Consider the following 17,577-nt stretch of genomic DNA (forward strand, 5'->3'; position numbering starts at 1 on the left):
AAAAGAAGCTAGGCTTACAAATCCCTGCCCAGAACTGGCAGGTTAACAGACTGTCGCTCTACAAGGCTAAGGCTTGCTCTCAAATACAGGCTCAGGGACCATATTGATGGAGTGAGAAACCACCGAATAAATCCAGAGAGGTGACCTGGGCAGCTGTGGGGTGAGAGGAGCAATTGAAAGACACTTTCTACTTGTGTGTCCAGAATAGGTGGGAGCATGAAAGAAATTACCTCACGGTAGCCGAAATGTAAAGGGACTTTCCATTAGTAAGTGATGAGAAAAACAAAACATGGATGAATAAAACTAGGGACATAGAGAGACAACATCACCACCAAGTCTGGAATGGACAGCAACGAAATCGCAGACAGAGGGTAACAATCCTCCCTTTGCAGATACCACAGTGAGCAGACAATATAAAGCTCTATTGTTCCCAGCTAACCATCTGCTTTAAATTCCTATGGCTCTTTAAGGTCCTTACGAGCCTATTCTTGCTCTCATCTGCCATAGAACTCAAACTGCTCCCATCTATACCATACAGCTCAGGCCTCTCTTACAGCACTCCCCCCCTCCCCCGCATTAACCCACCACAAAACTTGAGCTACCCCAAAACCCATTCTTCATACCATCACTCTAACCCCCCTTGAACAAAGCTCATGTTTCCTTCTTTTTAAAAAGATGTCAGATACTTTGTTATTAACAAGACTCTTCTCTATTTGCCAAGGCTTTTGTGGTTATTTAAAACCTCTCTTTCTAGGATCCCAGCCAGATGCTTCTTTGAAAGTCTTTAAACAGCAACAATTAAATACAATTCTGATCAAACAGAAGCAGGCTAAGGCAGAGGTTTTCAAACTGTGGTCCGTGAGCTCCATTCAGGTGGTCCGCAGATAGTTCTCTCTAAGGTGCGTGCCTGGGCGGCTGCACATGAGAGAATGAAGGGCCACCCACCTAATTAGTGGAGCTGCCTGGACCCTGGAGAAGATGCACATATAAAGTGAGATGGTTGCTTTGGGGGGAATAGGGAGTAGGTGGGAAGGGGCAGTGGGGTGAAAAGAGTGGGTGGGGGGAATTTGGGATGTGCAGTTTTGCGGTGGCCAGAGAAGGTGACTTTCCCCAGCTTCAGGGCTGTGGCTGCAGGGGAGAGATGGCCCTCCTTCCCAGCCACAGCGCTGTGGTGGGTGAGAGACACCCCCCCCCCCTTCCCAGCCCCAGCTTGGGGGCTGCCGCAGAGGTGGAGAGACTCCTCTCCTTCCCAGACCCAGCTTGGGGGCTGCTGGGGGGGAAGAGGGCACATCCATTGCATTAGAAAGGTAAGACTACTGGTATTAAAATATGAGTTGTGTGCTTTTATTTGTAGAACAAAAAAATGTTCATTATTAAGTTTTTTTTTTTATATAGCGCTTTTATCCAAAGCGCTTTACAATAGTTAGCTAACGGTACAAACAACATTTGGAAAGATCATTAAGTGGTCCGTCGAGACCCTCAGCAATGTTCAAGTGATCCATGGGAAAAAAAGTTTGAGAACCACTGGGCTAAGCCATAGAGAACCCACTCTCCCAACCATCTGTGTTCTCACTCCAAGCTCTCTGGCTTGTGTCTATAAACTCAGGGGAGCTCCATAGGTAAGATTAGCAGGTTATAAACTTCCTGTCGGATTAACTGGCCAGGCAACAAGGGCCAAATGGCAATCAAACCCTGTGATTTAACCCTTGCTGGAGCTGGATGCACCCCTGCAGTAGATAGCGGGGTAGTGGGTTTTCTTTCCAGGGATCACTATATGCTTCCAACACTGCCAAGGGTTAGGAAGACTGCTCCAAACCTCAATCTCACAGCATCACAATAACCCACTGCAGAACTTGGGCTTCTCAGAGCTGCACTCTCGTGTCCCATGAAGTTCAAGCATCTCCAAAAGCCAATCTTTTGCCATTGATTTCACCCAGGGATTCCCAAACTTTTTCCATCCACAGCCCCCAAACTTTCTCCTCAGCGAGGATGCAAGATGGTGGAGAATGGGGCTCTAAGACTAACTAATTTACAATCTAATATCAGGGGGTGGGGGTGGGGATCTTGTCATTTTAAAAAGAACAGGAGTACTTGTGGCACCTTAGAGACTACCAATTTTATTAGAGCATAAGCTTTCGTGGACTACAGCCCACTTCTTCGGATGCATATAGAGTGGAACATATATTGAGATATATATACACACATACAGAGAGCATGAACAGGTGGGAGTTGTCTTACCAACTCTGAGAGGCCAATTAAGTAAGAGAAAAAAACCTTTTGAAGTGATAATCAAGCTAGCCCAGTACAGACAGTTTGATAAGAAGTGTGAGAATACTTACAAGGGGAGATAGATTCAATGTTTGTAATGGCTCAGCCATTCCCAGTCCTTATTCAAACTTGTCATTTTAAAAATCTGCAAAGCAGCAGGCCTAGTTACACTGCTGTATAAATCCCCAGTCTTGCAAGTGACTGTGGGGGTGCAAAGCTATGCGCCTCTTGAGCTCAGAGTTGAGTATTAGATGTTTAGTTGTATTGTATTAATAATAATACAATAGAAATAATTAACATGTTCTTCAGATGTTTAAGGCCTTGGCTACACTCGCAGATTCACAGCGCTGCTGCGGCAGCACTGTGAAGCGCGAGTGTAGTCGCGCCGCCAGCGCTGCGAGAGCTCTCCGAGGGGAATAGCTTGCAGCGCTGCAAGAGCTCTCCGAGGGGAATAGCTCGCAGCGCTGCGAGAGCTCTCCGAGGGGAATAGCTTACAGCGCTGCGAGCGAGCGTGCAGCATTGCAGGCGCTGATTACACTGGTGCTTTACAGCGCTGCACTCACTGCGCTCAGGGGGGGTGTTTTTTCACACCCCTGAGCGCAGCAAGTGCAGCGCTGTGAATTGCCAGTGTAGCCAAGGCCTAACATTAATAATCCTAGTGTGAATAAGGCAAACAAGATTTGGCCTCTACAGCAAAGTAAAAAAAAACGGGGCAGATGGGCCTTCGTTGCTTAAACAAACAATAAAGCTTATGCTCTAATAAATGTGTTAGTCTCTGAGGTGCCACAGGTACTCCTGTTCTTTTTTTAATAAGGGGAGTCTAGCTGTTAAATATTTGAATCGTGGAAGGTGTGAAATTAAGGGGGGCTTATTGGGATGAGGAATGCAAAATGCTTCTCAAATAATTTTCAGTGGGGGTTGCACAATAATGGCTGATGAGCTGTGAGTGTTTGTGCCAAGACCCTTCTGCCAGCAGAACTCTGCCTGTGCTGCAGGTGCCAGCCGGCTGGGTAGGGAGAAGAGCACAGCCAATAGCTTTGAAAGTAAACAACTCCGGCACAGGCAGCTGGGAGTGGGCGTGTGCAGTAGGCACTGGCTGCAGAGACAATCAGAGCACGTGTGCATACCCTGCTGCTGCTGCCGCCATACAAGCCCCTGCAATTCAGTGTGGCCACTGCTTTCAGCTGCCGGAGAGCAGATCTTTGTGGACATGGCAGTAGACCCTTTCCCCCACTGTGCAGGATTTGAAGAGGTGTTTAAAATCAGCTCCAGGGTAAGGATGGGTGGTTTGGAATGAGAGAAGGTTAAAGGAGACAGTCTGTGAAATCCAGATTGACATGCCTTTCCCAGGAATCCGGGACATATAGGCCTTGTCCGATCTCTCGGGGCTTGGAGCAAAGAAGCTAGACAATTGGTTACCTGGACTAGCAGTGTTTGTAGCTTCAGAGCCATGTGGCATAAAACAAGCAAGGTACAAGGGGACCCTGCCCAGCCACAACTCATGGGCCAGCCAAGAACTAGCCTAATGATTTATGGCAGTGGTTCTCAAACTTTTGTACTGGTGACCCCTTTCACATAGCAAGCCTCTGAGTGCGACCCCCCCCCCTTATAATTAAAAACACTTTTTGATATATTTAACACCATTATAAATGCTAGTTGCAACGTGGGATTTGGGGTAGAGGCTGACAGCTCGCAACCCCCCATGTAAGAACCTCACAACCTCCTGAGGGGTCGTGACCCCCAGTTTGAGAACTCCTGATTTATGGGGACCCTGAGCTATTGGAAGGGGAGGGATAAGCCTGTGAATTGCCTCCCCATCTGGCCTATTAGTGGGAGGATCAGAATGCTTCCTTCTCTCTGGTCCCATTGGTGCGTGATACAAGGTCAGCTTGTGAGTAACAATCTGCATTAGATACAGGGTACCCAAAAGAGCAGGCCTGGCCTAATCACCCTGAAACTAGGACTACACGGGGAGGCAAGCGGCTTGCAACCTGATGTCTCTGCCTCCCACACGCTGCATGATGGATCACTTGGGTGGGCTGTATATGACAGCTCAGAGCCTGATTTCTTCTCCCCCCTGCCCCGAAGGACCAGCTCAGGAGGCAAATCTCTCCTGGCACCTTGGGGGAGGGATAGCTCAGTGGTTTGAGCATTAGCCTACTAAACCCAGCGTTGTGAGTTCAATCCTTGAGGGGGCCATTTAGGGATCTGGGGCAAAACTTGGGGATTTGTCCTACTTTGAGCAGCAGGTTGGACTAGATAACCTCCTGAGGTCCCTTCCAACCCTGAGATTCTATGATATATAACTCTAGTTTGCATTTTTAAGGCTCAGTTCATGGAGGCTGTGTGGCTGGCTACCATGCAGTCAGAACAGCAAGTTGCCTGGGATGAGATGTTAGGGCCAGATTTGGAAAGGTATTTAGGAACCCAAACATGCAGGTTGGTACCTGGTGAGATTTTCAAAAGCACCTAAGTGCCCGACTTCCATTGATGGCACCCATAGGCCCTTTAAAACTCTGGCTCTTAGTGGCTAGTGAGGAACATTCATTTGCCAATCTGCCTAACTGCAAAAAAAACCCCAAGCTGGCTTGGCAGGGTAGCTTTAGTTGTAGAAAGAGAACACTTCCCAACGCAGTCCTGGGATTGGCGCTGGATATTTTGATGCCCTAAGCACAGTAGGGTGCCCTTAAAGGGGCAGAGCCTTCTAAATCAGCAGTTCTCAACTGGGGGGATGGGTGGGCTCTGAGGCCCCTGAGGGGCCGCAAGCAGGTTTCAAGGGGTCCGCCAAGCAGGGCCGGCATTAGACTCACTGGGGCCCAAGGCAGAAAGCTGTCCTGTCCATGTGGTTTACTTGTTGATTCCGTTTAAGCCTAGCTACAGAGGAAGGATGGCTAAAGCATACAACCTAGATGTTAGCAATTGTGGGTTCTGTCTCCGGCTCTGCCATGGTCTTCCTCTGTGGCCTTCTGCAAGTCACGTTGACTCATATTTTCAAATGTGACCATCCATAATAAGTGGCCAGTTTTGAAAATTTGGGCCTTAACCTCTCTTGTCAGTGTTTCCTCTTCTGTAAAATGGGGATAATAATGCTTACCTCACCTGGGTGTGAGGCTTAATTCTTACAGTGCTTGCAAAGTGCTTGGAGATCCTCAGGCGGAAGATTTTGTAGAAGTGCAATTATTATTAATCAAGTTTATAACCTATGCAATGGTCACACTGTAGGATGTTATCCCATATCTTGGGCCCCAGAGTCAGTCAGCCAGGAGGCCCACTCCATTTTGTAGTGATATGCACTTTAATCGACCTACCAAAAATACAAGAAGACCTTCTGCCTGCTCTTTAGGGGATCAGTTGAAATAGGCTTTGCCTTGGAAACAGCCTGCTGTGAAAATAAAAATTTCCCCTTCAAGCTATGCTGTTCTCAAGCTATGACAAACATGTTGTACGTTAAAATCCACGTTCACTATCTAAGGGGCTATTCCTGAGCAACTACAATTCACACTCGCAGCTCTGCCAATGATTAGCAGTGGGACCTTGGTTGAGTCACTTAACCTTTCTGTGCTTCATTTTCAATGGAAATAACGATGCTTTCAGGGGCATACACAGAGTGGGGGCAAGCAGGGGCATGCCCCCCCAGTAATAGTCTGGGGCACAGAACTTCTCCAGTCCTGGGGCCATGGAAGCAGGGAAGAGTGTGCTCCTCCTGGGGTGGAGGGGGCGTGGGGGAGACAGTAGAGTGAGTTCCTGGTCACGGGTGGGGGGTGGGAAGGGAGGGAAGAGCAAGGTCCTGCTGGGGCAGTGGGAGCAGCGAGATCCTCCCAGGGATGGGTGGGGAGGGGGAGAGCAAGCTCTCAGGTGGTGGGGGCGGGCACAGAATGTGCCCCTCCAAAAGGGGTCAAATTTAAATTCCTGCACACCCCCCCCCTCCGGGTGCTTTGTAAAGCACCTTGAGATCTACAGTGTAAAGTATTATGAAAGTGTTATCTTCTTCCTTGCATTAATCCCATCAAATGGGGTCCACTCTGATGAGTCCTTTCCCCATACAAGTGCTGAGTATGATTACTTATTCATTGATATAATAAGCTCTTTGGGGTGGGGAACCATCTTTTTGGTCTGTTTGGTCAGCACCTAGTACAATGGGATCCTGGGCCAATACTGGTGTGTTTAGGTGCCACAATAATACAAGTAATAAATAATTATTATTATTATTGACTTCGGAGGGATGTGTGTGTACTCCATTCCTCTCAGGATTAGGCTCTAACTGCGATGATGGAAGATAAGAAAAATGTTACTGATTATAAATGCCTGTATGGTGTGGCTATTATGAAAATTTGGTGGGTCTGTGCTATGAAGACTCTTGGCTTGAGGCAGCACTTTTGGACAGAGCAACATGTCACATTCCTCATGGAAGTGTGAAATCCAGCTGTGACTTTCCTTCGTAAGTGAGGACACAGCAATCTCAGGCTGTGTGTTAATTACTAATATTAATGCTATGCCTTTATACTGTGATGTGCACTGAAGAATCTGAAACACTAGGTGAGAATAGTATCATTAGTCCTATTTTACAGAAAAGGAAACTGAGTCATAGGGAGGTTATGAAGCTCGCAAGTTGATACAACCAGTGGAAACCCATTTATAGAACAGAGGGAGTCCTGATACCCAGTCCTGTGCTCTGAACAACTACCAAATGCTCACTTGCTCTCCTGTTGTAACTGACGCCAATTCAGCTTGAACAAGTGTTTAGTGGTTCATCCCATGGCCAGCAGGGGCCAGAACTGCTCCATGAAATGGGAGCCGTTGACCTGTCTCCTGCTTCCTGTACCTGAGACAAGGAGTCTGTTCCTGGGCAGTGAGGGATAAGTACAGGGATCTGGAGTGTAGAGGGCACTCTAATTCCCGGCACTACTTTGGTTATAGGCTATTGATATTGTGCGCCTCTAAGGAGATCTTTTGTTGTCTTATGCACTAAACCAAGAGGGCCTATTTCTCCCTTTGTCTGGCCTGGTATTCAGTTCCTGCAGAAGGAGCTGTCCCATTGAGAAGTTCCGCAGAATAACTACATCAGCTGTTGCATTTTACTAGTGATCAGTAGTAACCGCCCGGTACTCTGACGTCCTTTTCAAAGCTGAATTTAGGCTAAATCATAAGATCAGAGCAAGACTGTCTCCACCGCGATGTTTGTACAGCACCGAGCATACAAGGTGCTCAGTAAAATAATAGGCATTTACTGACTAATGAATTGCTTGTCTGCCCTTGAATATAGTCCTAACATTTAGGCAGTTAGGTACAATTCTACCCACTCCCCTTCCCTTTTAGGAAGGTTTTGCATACTCTCTAAATATAAATTATGGGTGAAGTGGCAATTTTGGATATTTCGAGCCTTGGCAGAGGTCAGTCCAGAAAAATGTCCAGTGATTTGTTTCAAGTATCTAAGCAGTAGGCAAAGAGCTGCAGTTTGGTGGCTTGAGTGCAGGCTTAGCAGCCAGGACCTCCTGAATTCTAACCTCAGCTCTAATTCCCTCTGCCACTTTGGGCATGAAACCCTCTGCCTCAGTTTCTTTCTCTGCCAAATAACGAAGATAAGAGTTCCTTACTTCACAGAAGTGTTATTTACAAGGCTCTACCAAGGGGGTGAATGTGGGTGAAAACTTTGAGCTCAGGTGGGAGGGGCTGTTCTGACTCATTTACAGGGGGACAGTCGGTTCCAGGATGGTTATGGGTGTAGCCCATGGGGGGAGAGAGGGGCCCTGCTGGCTCCCAGATCTGCCTAAGTGAAGCACACGGTAAATGCCTGACAGACTTCCTGTGCTTCTGGATGGGTGATGGGTGCTAATTAATCTACCAGTAAAGACTCAGGGAGGATTAATACAACAGTAAACTGCTGCTTTGGGGAGTTATCTGGGACTTTTCCCTCTTTGGGCTGTATGGCCACTAGTCCCGCATTGAATATCTGTGATGGCCCATCAACCTACTGGACAGTCCAGTGATCAGGGCACTAGCCTAGGACTTGGGAGACCCAGCTTCAGTTCCCTGCTCCACCACCGACTTCCTGTGTGACCTTGGGCAAGTCACCTAGCCTCCCTGGGCCTCAGTTCCCCATCTGTACAATGGGGATAACAGCCTTGCCTTATCTCATGCACAGTTGTGAGGATAAATAAATTAAAGCTTGTGAGGTGCTCAGATACGAAGGGAACGCGGGTTGGAGATGATGCCTCCAACATGTTGCTCACCACTCGTACACAGCTGGGGATTATTCATGTATGTTTGATTATTATAAAGAAAGGCCAGCATTGTGGCCAGTTTTGAAAGGCCTATGGATCAAGTGCTACAGAGCATACTAGGGATTATACATTACTTAACATTTTGTTAATGGGGAGAGATACGCCCGCTCAGCTGAAAAATTCAATGGCTGCCTTCACCCAGTGGTGCAAATAGGGTGGTCTGGTCCGCCGTACCATTAAGATATTTATTGCCGGTATGCTGTACCGGAAAGACACAGGAGCAGAACGTGGGGCCGCCGGGCGGCCCCATGCCAGCAGCTCCTCCAGCACAGCTGTACTGCCCCCAGCCCCACCTCCAGCCCTTCTGTGCATCTCCTGTCTGGGTCTGTACAGCCCTGCCGGAAGACAGGGCTGGGGGCGGTACAGCCGTGCCAGAGGAGCTGCTGGCGTGGGGCCACCAGGTGGCCCCAAGTTCTGCTCCTTTTGCTGCTGCAGTTCCAGAGAGCCCTGTGGTTCAGAAGTCTGTGTCTGGCGCAGCGGGAGCAAAGAGCCCCTCCGCAGGTAACGTGGGATGGGGAGGGGACAGGGAGAGCACGGGGGCCCCAGGCTGGGGGTGGGGTGGGGAGGAGTCATGTGGGTGGGGTCACACATGCCCCCCCCGTTAGCTGGTGGCTCCCCTTTGTGTCCCTCCCATGAGTCGCCAATGCTCAGCCTACCGGTAAGCGAGAAATTCTATTTGCACCACTGCTTTCACCCCAGTCTGAAGGGGAGGGCTGAGGCTTAATAAGAACCCCTTTCTGAAATATCTGGGCCTTTTCATTCATATGTGGTGCAGGAGCAGCAGAGATATAGCCCCTAGTCAGAAACATTGGCAGCTGTAATGCAAGCCCCACAACCCCAGAATGTCTCTGAGCATTTCAGGATTCCATTTTACTGGGTCTCAGCCTGGTGCCCACAATGCCACATCCACGCAATATGCGCTTTAGGCTGGTTTCCACAACACCAGGGGGCTTTTCTGAATGAAAATCACAAGCTGGGGAGTGGGTCATTTCTAGTGGGGATGTTACATAAATGAAGGGAAGAAAGCAAAGGGACAGCTGAACAAGTTGTGAAAGATAGAGGTTTTTTAGGGTTAAGCCTAATTTCAGCCCCCCTCCCCCCCCCCAGTGCAAATTGGGTCAGTATGGTTTAGTGCATGAAGCACTGAGGACTCTGGAGACCTAGTTCCATTCATGGCTCTGTCACTAACTGCTGTGTGACCTTGGGCAAGTTACTTCCTCATTTTGTAGATGGGGAAACTGAGGCCCAGAATGGGGATGATACAGCCGCCTTTGTAAAGCGCTTTGAGAGAGCTGATGTAAAGTGCTATACAAAACCTAGGGATTATTATTCTAAATCTCAAAATTGCACCCATATCTGTTTGAATTCCACATCCTCCTCAGCGCATGAGGATCCTAAAATGAATCTGTTTGTCCCTGGTTGCTCTAGGGCAAGGGAGGGCAAACTTTTTGGCCTGAGGGCCTCATCGGGTTTCGGAAATTGTATGGAGGGCTGGTTAGGGGAGATGTATTTCAGAAAAACTGTTAATTGTATACATTGGTTCCACTTCTTCTCCCAGTTGAACCTAAAACATGTTTGCTTTAAAGCATAGGTTTGACTTTTCTCCCCCATCAGAATCTCAATATTGCTTTTAACAAGATTTTTTTAAAACCCAGTTACAAAAATAGCAAGAGAAACTGACTGTCTCTAATCCATAAACCAGGGGTGGCCAACCTGAGACTGAGAATAAGCCAGAATCTACCAATGTACGTTGCCAAAGATCCACAGTAAAAAGTCAGCAGCCCCCCACTCGCCCCCCCCCCAAGCATCTCCCGCCCACTGGTGGCCCCGCCGATCAGTGCCTCCCCCTCCCTTCCCATGCCTCCTGCCCACCGTGATCAGCTGTTTTGCAGTGTGCAGGAGGCTGGGGGAGAGGGGAATGGGGAGGAGCAAGGGTTCTGGAAGGGGTGGGGGCCTGGGGCAGAGGCAGGGGTTAAGTAGTGAGCACCCCCTGGCACATTGGAAAGCTGGTGCCTGTAGTTCCAGCCCCAGAGTCAGAGTCTATGCAAAGAGCCACATATTAACTTCTGAAGAGCCGCATGCAGCTCCGGAGTCACAGGTTGGCCACCCCTGCCATAAACCCTTCATGTTCTGGGCCTGCAACCAGCAGCTGCTAGGTTAGGGCACGGAGCAGCTCCTTTCCCCACCAGAGTGTAATCCAGGGGTGGGCAAACTTTTTGGGCCAAGGGCCACAGCTGGGTGGGGAAATTGTATGCAGGGCAGGGGGTTGGGGTGCGGGGGTGTGTGTGTGGTGTGCAGGAATGGGCTCAGGGCAAGGGATTGGGGCAGAGGAGGGATGCGGGGTGCAGGAGGGGGCTTGGGGCAGGGGGTTGGGGTGCACCGGGGTGCGGCAGGGGCTCAGGGCAGGGGGTTGGGGTGCACAGGGGGGCAGGGTGCAGCAGGGGGCTCAGGGCAGGGGGTAGGGGTGTGGGGTGCATGAGGGGGCTCAGAGAAGGGAGTTCGGGTGCAGGAGGGTTGCAAGGTGCAGGCAGGGGGCTTAGGGCAGGGAATTGGGGGTGCAGGAGGGGTTCAGTCTCTGGCCCGGCACCACTTACCTAAAGCGGCTCCGGGGTGGCAGCGGCGCGCCTGCCCTGGCCCCAGCCCTGCGCCGCTCCAGGAAGCGCTGTGGCCCCTGCGGGAGGCAGGGGGGGTGGGCGGAGGGCTCCGCGTGCTCTTCCCTTGCTGTGCCTCCAGGTACTTCCCCCAAAGCTCCCATTGGCCATGGTTTCCCATTCCCGGCCAATGGGAACTGCGGGGGGCGGTGCCTGGAGGCAAGGGCAACGCATGGAGCCCTCTGCCCTCCCACCCGGGGGCCGCAGGGACGTGCTGCCGGTCACTTCTGAGAACGGCGCGGGGCCCACGGCATCACTGGGGGCAATCCCGCGGGCCATAGTTTGCCCACCCCTGGTGTGGTCTCAAAAATGGTTTGAGATAAACAAGCCCCCATGCAGAACTGAACTCATTTTGTATCTGTGGCCTCATTTATTTTAGCCATCATCCCACATGTGCTTATGGGACATGCCCTAGCAGAGTTGTTTTTGGTGCAAGGTTCAAAAGTTGTTGAGCTGGACAGAGAGCACAAAGAAACTCGCTCTTGCATTAAGGAGAGCTTTGTTTTAGGAGCGCGGAGTTACTCCAGCCCTGGTAACAAATAATAAGCAAAACTTTATGGAGCGGTTTCTGCTCTTCGGTATTGTCATTATAGCCACAGACACGACATTTTTCATGGGAAGGCAATAAATCCGTCTAAGATGCCTTTTCCTCAGCCTCTGGCTGAACAAAACTCATTATGGCCATTGCACTGTCTCTAGCTAAATCCTGTATCAAACTCCCCTGAAGCCTGAGGAGGAAACTGGTCATGAACTAGGAGGAGTATAGGGGCATGCTTTGTAGGGAGGAAGATCTACAGACAAAGATATGCTGTCTCATATGCCCCCTAGGACTCTGTTCCGGAGGGGGACAATCTCACACAGGTCGGCTGGTCCATACACCTCCAGAAAGGTTAAGTGTGAGGATTGGGGGTTTCAGATCCATGGGAGGATTGTTGGTGAGCGCAGCAGCGGGGTTCAGAGCTCAGGTGCAAGGGGCTAGTTTGAACTGTTACTGGGAGAGCTGGAACATAGGGGACCAGAAGGTTCCATGACAGTTGGGAACGACAGTTGTGGGAATGGCCAGCGGGGGTCGGGGGCCAAAGCGGGAGGAGATATGAACCCTGCTGGCTCCTGGGCCTAGCTACAATTTAGCCTTCTGTAAATAGCCACTACAGACGTTGCCTGTTTACATCTGCCTGTGTGATGTGCTAACCTGCCTGTCTGTGGAGAACACGGGAGCAGGGATAGGATAGTGGCATCAGCTATTTTAGACACAAGCAATGAACTCAGTAGGAAGATGCCCTATTCTCACCAGGTCTTAGTGAATTGAGTGTAATCATAGACTCATAGACTTTAAGACCAGAAGGGACCATCATGAGCAACTAGTCTGACCTCTTGCACATTGCAGGCTCAGAACCTCGCCCACCCACTCCTGTAATCAGGGCCGGCTCTAGGATTTTTGCCGCCCCAAGCAAAAACAATTTTGGTTGCTCCCCCCCCCCCCCCCCGTTTTTTCCTTACCCCACCCCTGGCCCCTTCCCCATATCCCCAGCCCTGCCTCCTCCGAAACAGGCATACACCTGGGAAAGAATTCTGTAGTAACTCAGAGCCTTCCCCATCTACTGTCCCATCAGCGACCGTTGGGGACATAATCACGACTATTTTTTCAAGACAGAACTATTTTGTGACGAGTAGCCAAATTCGCTCATTTATTCCTATATTTAGGCTGACAGATTCCAGGATTAGTTTTCAAACACACAGTAGGAATCTGGCCAATCTATCGATGTGGCACTTATCCCTGTAGAATCTGAGCATTGCGCAAAGTTACATAAATCCCTCTCTCTAGGGACTATTTGCAGATTCGGGAAGATCCCCTATAGAATTATTAGAATTCACGTGATTTAATTCCCATATGGAAGAGCTGATAAAATATATTTTTGGCATAAATGGTAATAGAAAAAAATGAACCCTTCTTTATGGCAAACAAATATAAAACATATCTATGAAGCTGTAAGTTCATTAGGACAGGGATTGTCTCCATACTACATGGCTGACCAGCACCTAGCACAGTCCCTGATTGGTGCCCCTTGGTGCTACTGTAATATAAATAAATCATCATTATAAACACCTACTTTAAAAAGGACACTGCGGTGAAATATCAGAGTACAATCCAGACTAACCGAGTAGCTGTGCCATCCCTGCCCTCTAACCTGGGGTGCCCTTCACAATCCCTTGTTGCTGTAGCCTCCAGTCCCGATTGCTCACAAACAGCCTCCAGCATGTCAAGTCACTCCCAGCGATGCGTGTTTGTGCTGCAGCCAGCCAGCCACACCTTGGCTCCTACCAGCCTTAAAGATTACCAAAGGGTGCCCCCAGCACGCTCCCAGTCTCAGATTCCCCTCCCCCAGAAACATATGTCCTCTACTGCCCAGCCCTCTCCTGGACAGTACAAATATATGAAGTCAGTTATTCCTTTAAGGGAATAATATGCACACAACTTGTTACCCAAATGGGGTTACCCAGACTCTTCAACTTGAACACCTTGGATTAGATAAAACAATAAAGCAAGTTTATTAACCACAAAGAGATTTTAAGTGAGTACAAGTAATGAGGTATAAAAGTCAGAAATAGTTAAAAGAAAAATAAAGATAAAATGCTTACTGGTGCCTAACTTAATAAACTATATTAGATTCAAAGCAAAGTTTTCTCATCACATGTTTTCAGCAATCCTACTGACCAAACTCCGTAGGTCAGGACCTCTGGCCCAGAGTCCATTGGTGCTTCCTTTGTCTCTCCAGGTGCTGTGAACATGGTGGGCAGGGAGAGAGAAAGGGGTGTCTTGGGGTGTTTGCCCCTGCTTTTTATAGTTTCAGTTCCCTTTTTGACAAACATTTCCAGCTGGAAGCATGGTGACAGGCAGTCTGTGTGGAAGGAAACTCCATGCTGTTTCTTTGCCAAGATGTAGATTTTTTGCCCCTGCCAAAGAATAGCCACTTAGCAGGTAATGGTCCACCAGCCTTGTTTACACCTGACTGAGGTATCAGCGTGCCCTTTATCTCTGAGGAACTAGTCTGGTCACACCCCAGACATATTTGGAAAACATACTTTTGGTCATGATTTCAGCTTATAACTTCATATAGAATGCTGCTATGTGCATTTTGCCATGATATGATTGATCAGCAAATTATGAGTTTTTAAATGATACCTCAGAAGGCATACCTTGTCAAACATAATTACAATAGTGCGTAGGGTGTGATCACGGGTATATTCTGTCACATCCATCCATTAGCAACTCAGTCTTGAAAGGACCCAGAGTTTCAAAATGTTAATATCATTACAAACCAATCAGCCCTAAAACATTGATTGGTAGTTATCCTTACACATAATGAACTTGACCTTTTAACATTATTTATTGCAGTTAATTTGGTTTGAGTATATTTATTCCTAATAGATTTATAAATGCATGGCTAGATTATGGAATAAAACTGTGTGTGTTTATTCTGTATTGTACAAGTTACAAAATATGCATTGCCTTTCTACATGCATTCATTGATGACAGTTTATGCTAGAAAGCCCACATCTCCAAATACTTTTACTTAATGTCTGCTAGTGGATGGGTGGTCTTCAGTTTTCTTGTGACTGTTCTTAAGCATTCAACAGCAAATTGAGAGGGGATTTCCACTCCTTTGGCTTGAATGAAGGGGTTGCTAGGAGGAAAAGGAGGCAGAAAAAAATGTCCTGAGACGACATGATGGAATTACGTGACAATTTTACCACTTTATTTAACTGGGTTTCAAAATCTGTATCAACAAAGACATCATGGTCCTCTTCAGGGGCACATCATTTACCGTGCATCCTCCATCACTGTCACATACGCCTATAATGAGTTTCAGCCAAGAACACAAAAGCATTTTACTTTCACCAACAGAGTTTCTATACTGAATGCTGGAGAAAGGAGATATGACCAGTTATCTCCCAAACCAGGAGGCCCAGCTTCTGCTGGTGTTTCTCCTCTAGGACAAAAAGGTTGATTGTAACTGCTGCCATGAAAAGGGCCAGTTGTTATGTTTCTGAATAGTGAGGTATAAAACCCACCACTTCTGTGTCCAGAAAAGCAGCCAGAGGTGAAAAAGTGCCATTTGGGGCAGGAAACTCAATCCTTTCCCTTTTTTTCTGTCTTGTATTGGATCCACAAACATTCCATATTTGATTATGTTTTCTCAAAACGGTTGGGCACTGCTCAAATTCAGCACAATCACCTGCCTGGGTCAGGATCACCCTGCAGATAATGTACACCTGGATGAGTTGAACAAAGATGCCTTGCACATCTGAAGTCTCCTCCTTGATCTTTTTTAGTTTATAACCAGGTGTCTCAACTCTTGGTTTTGGGATTGCCTTGTGCATGTTCTGCTTCGGTTCCCCATTAGCAGGGCCTCTATGCGCTAGTGTAACACAAATACATAATAATAATTAGCTACGTTGAAAAAAAATCTGTGTTCTTGTTAATTTTTATATCACACATTTCCTCTTTAAAGAGCTTTACAATGAAAATTCAAGGTATATATAGGGAGGGGTGCAAGTAGCATTGGCAAAAAGCACCTTCAAAGAAGCCAAGCAGGACAATGATCAGTGGAGTGTCTAAGTTAACATGGGGGAGAGGGAAGGGGGAAGAACAGAATAAAAGGCAGATCTCACAATTGAAATTAAACAGTGGCAAGTGTCCTGATCACTTAAAAACATCATAGGAATCGTCAACTAGAAGTCAGAATACAAAATGTCTTTTCCATTGAAATAGAACTACACCTGCAGAATCTGATCTCTTCTGTGCAGCCCATCCAGTCTTTCATAAAGGCAAAGCACAGGGTTGCTTAATTGATCCATAGCTCTGTAGCACTTGCCCAAGAACTGAGCAGCTAATCTTCTATGCTTAGTTTATCAAATACCATTTATACTGACACACAGGAATGAGCCTAATCATAGGCCTGTAGATAAACAGCCAGATGAAGTTAGAATGGCTGCTAGCCTGGTGAAGTTTAGCCTGCTGTTGCAGGCAGGGCTTGGACCTGGGTGGCTGGGAATGTCAGTCTGTTTCCCTATCAGTTGATTTTGGACAGGCCTCCCAGGGAGTTTCAGAAGGAAAAGGAGGGCAGGTTGAGAAGGTTTCAATGGACAGTTGGGTTAGAGAATGATTAGGGGAGGGAAAAGAGCGGGGGCAAGGTTAAACAGAAGCAAAGGGGAAGGAGTATAACCTCACTGTACCCTGTGCAATGGCAGCCTTGGTTTTCCTGACTTGGCAGCCCTAGGAAAACTACCACCATATCATATCAGCCTTGATCTCCACAGCGTTTGCCCCCTTAGGGCTTGTCTACACAAAACACTGCAGCTGTGCTGCTGTAGCACTTCAATAAAGATGCTACCTATGCCAACAGGAGAAGTTCTCTTGTCCATGCAGGTAATCCACCTCCTCGAGAGATTGTAGTGATACGCCGAAAAATGGATTTGGGGCACACCTAGAATGACCTGCCTACCACCCCCTTAATCTGTCCTTTCCAAGGTATAGATTTCCGGGGTTGTTAAGGAAAACACTGAAGGACACAGATCTAACCTTCTGATAAAGTAATTGACACAGGCAGTATTCTTTTCCAAAACAGAGTATCTTTTTATTAATGTAGCTAGTAATCCCTAATACAGTATAGTCTAAAAATCCAAAAGAAGGCTCAAAATCCCTTACATAAATCCCTTACTGCAAGTTTAAAGAGCATTCACACTACAATAGCATATAGTTTAAATGATTCTAAGTAAAGCGCTTTGTTACAAATGTCCAGTTTGCAACAAGTCGCTGACAGCAGTTCTTAAATTTGCTATACAGTTTACATAGGTAAATTGCAATTAATAACAGAATTTTATGCATTCTTATAAGCACATACACAAAGGCTAAGCCTATATACTATCCTACACTATATTTATACTATAATTAAAAATAGCAGGCTTAATTATCAATCTGGTGGTATCCCTTTAGATTACAGTTGGTGCCTGCTGCTGCTCCTCATCTCTGATCAGTCAGCTTCGCTCTGGTCAGTCAGCTTTGCTCTGCTCCAGTCGTCTTTATTTTTCTCTGCGACAGATCCCCCTTATCCGTCCTTTCCCGATTGCTCTCTCTCTCCAAATTAAATTCTGCCTCCTGGCAGCTGCACTCTGGCTCTCTGTCCTGGTATAACTGTGACGTTGTGCAGTCTATATGGTTTTATAAAAATATGATAAGTGAATATAATGTACCTGGAATATGCTTCATGCAAAAGGTCTCTTGTTAGGTATCATTACAAAGTTTATAATCTACTGAGTGTGATCATGCTATTTGTATAAATGTACCACTCTTGTATCTAAAACTAGAAATATGA

Source organism: Malaclemys terrapin, chromosome 1 (assembly GCF_027887155.1).
Source record: "Malaclemys terrapin pileata isolate rMalTer1 chromosome 1, rMalTer1.hap1, whole genome shotgun sequence".
In the NCBI taxonomy this organism is placed as follows: domain Eukaryota; kingdom Metazoa; phylum Chordata; order Testudines; family Emydidae; genus Malaclemys; species Malaclemys terrapin.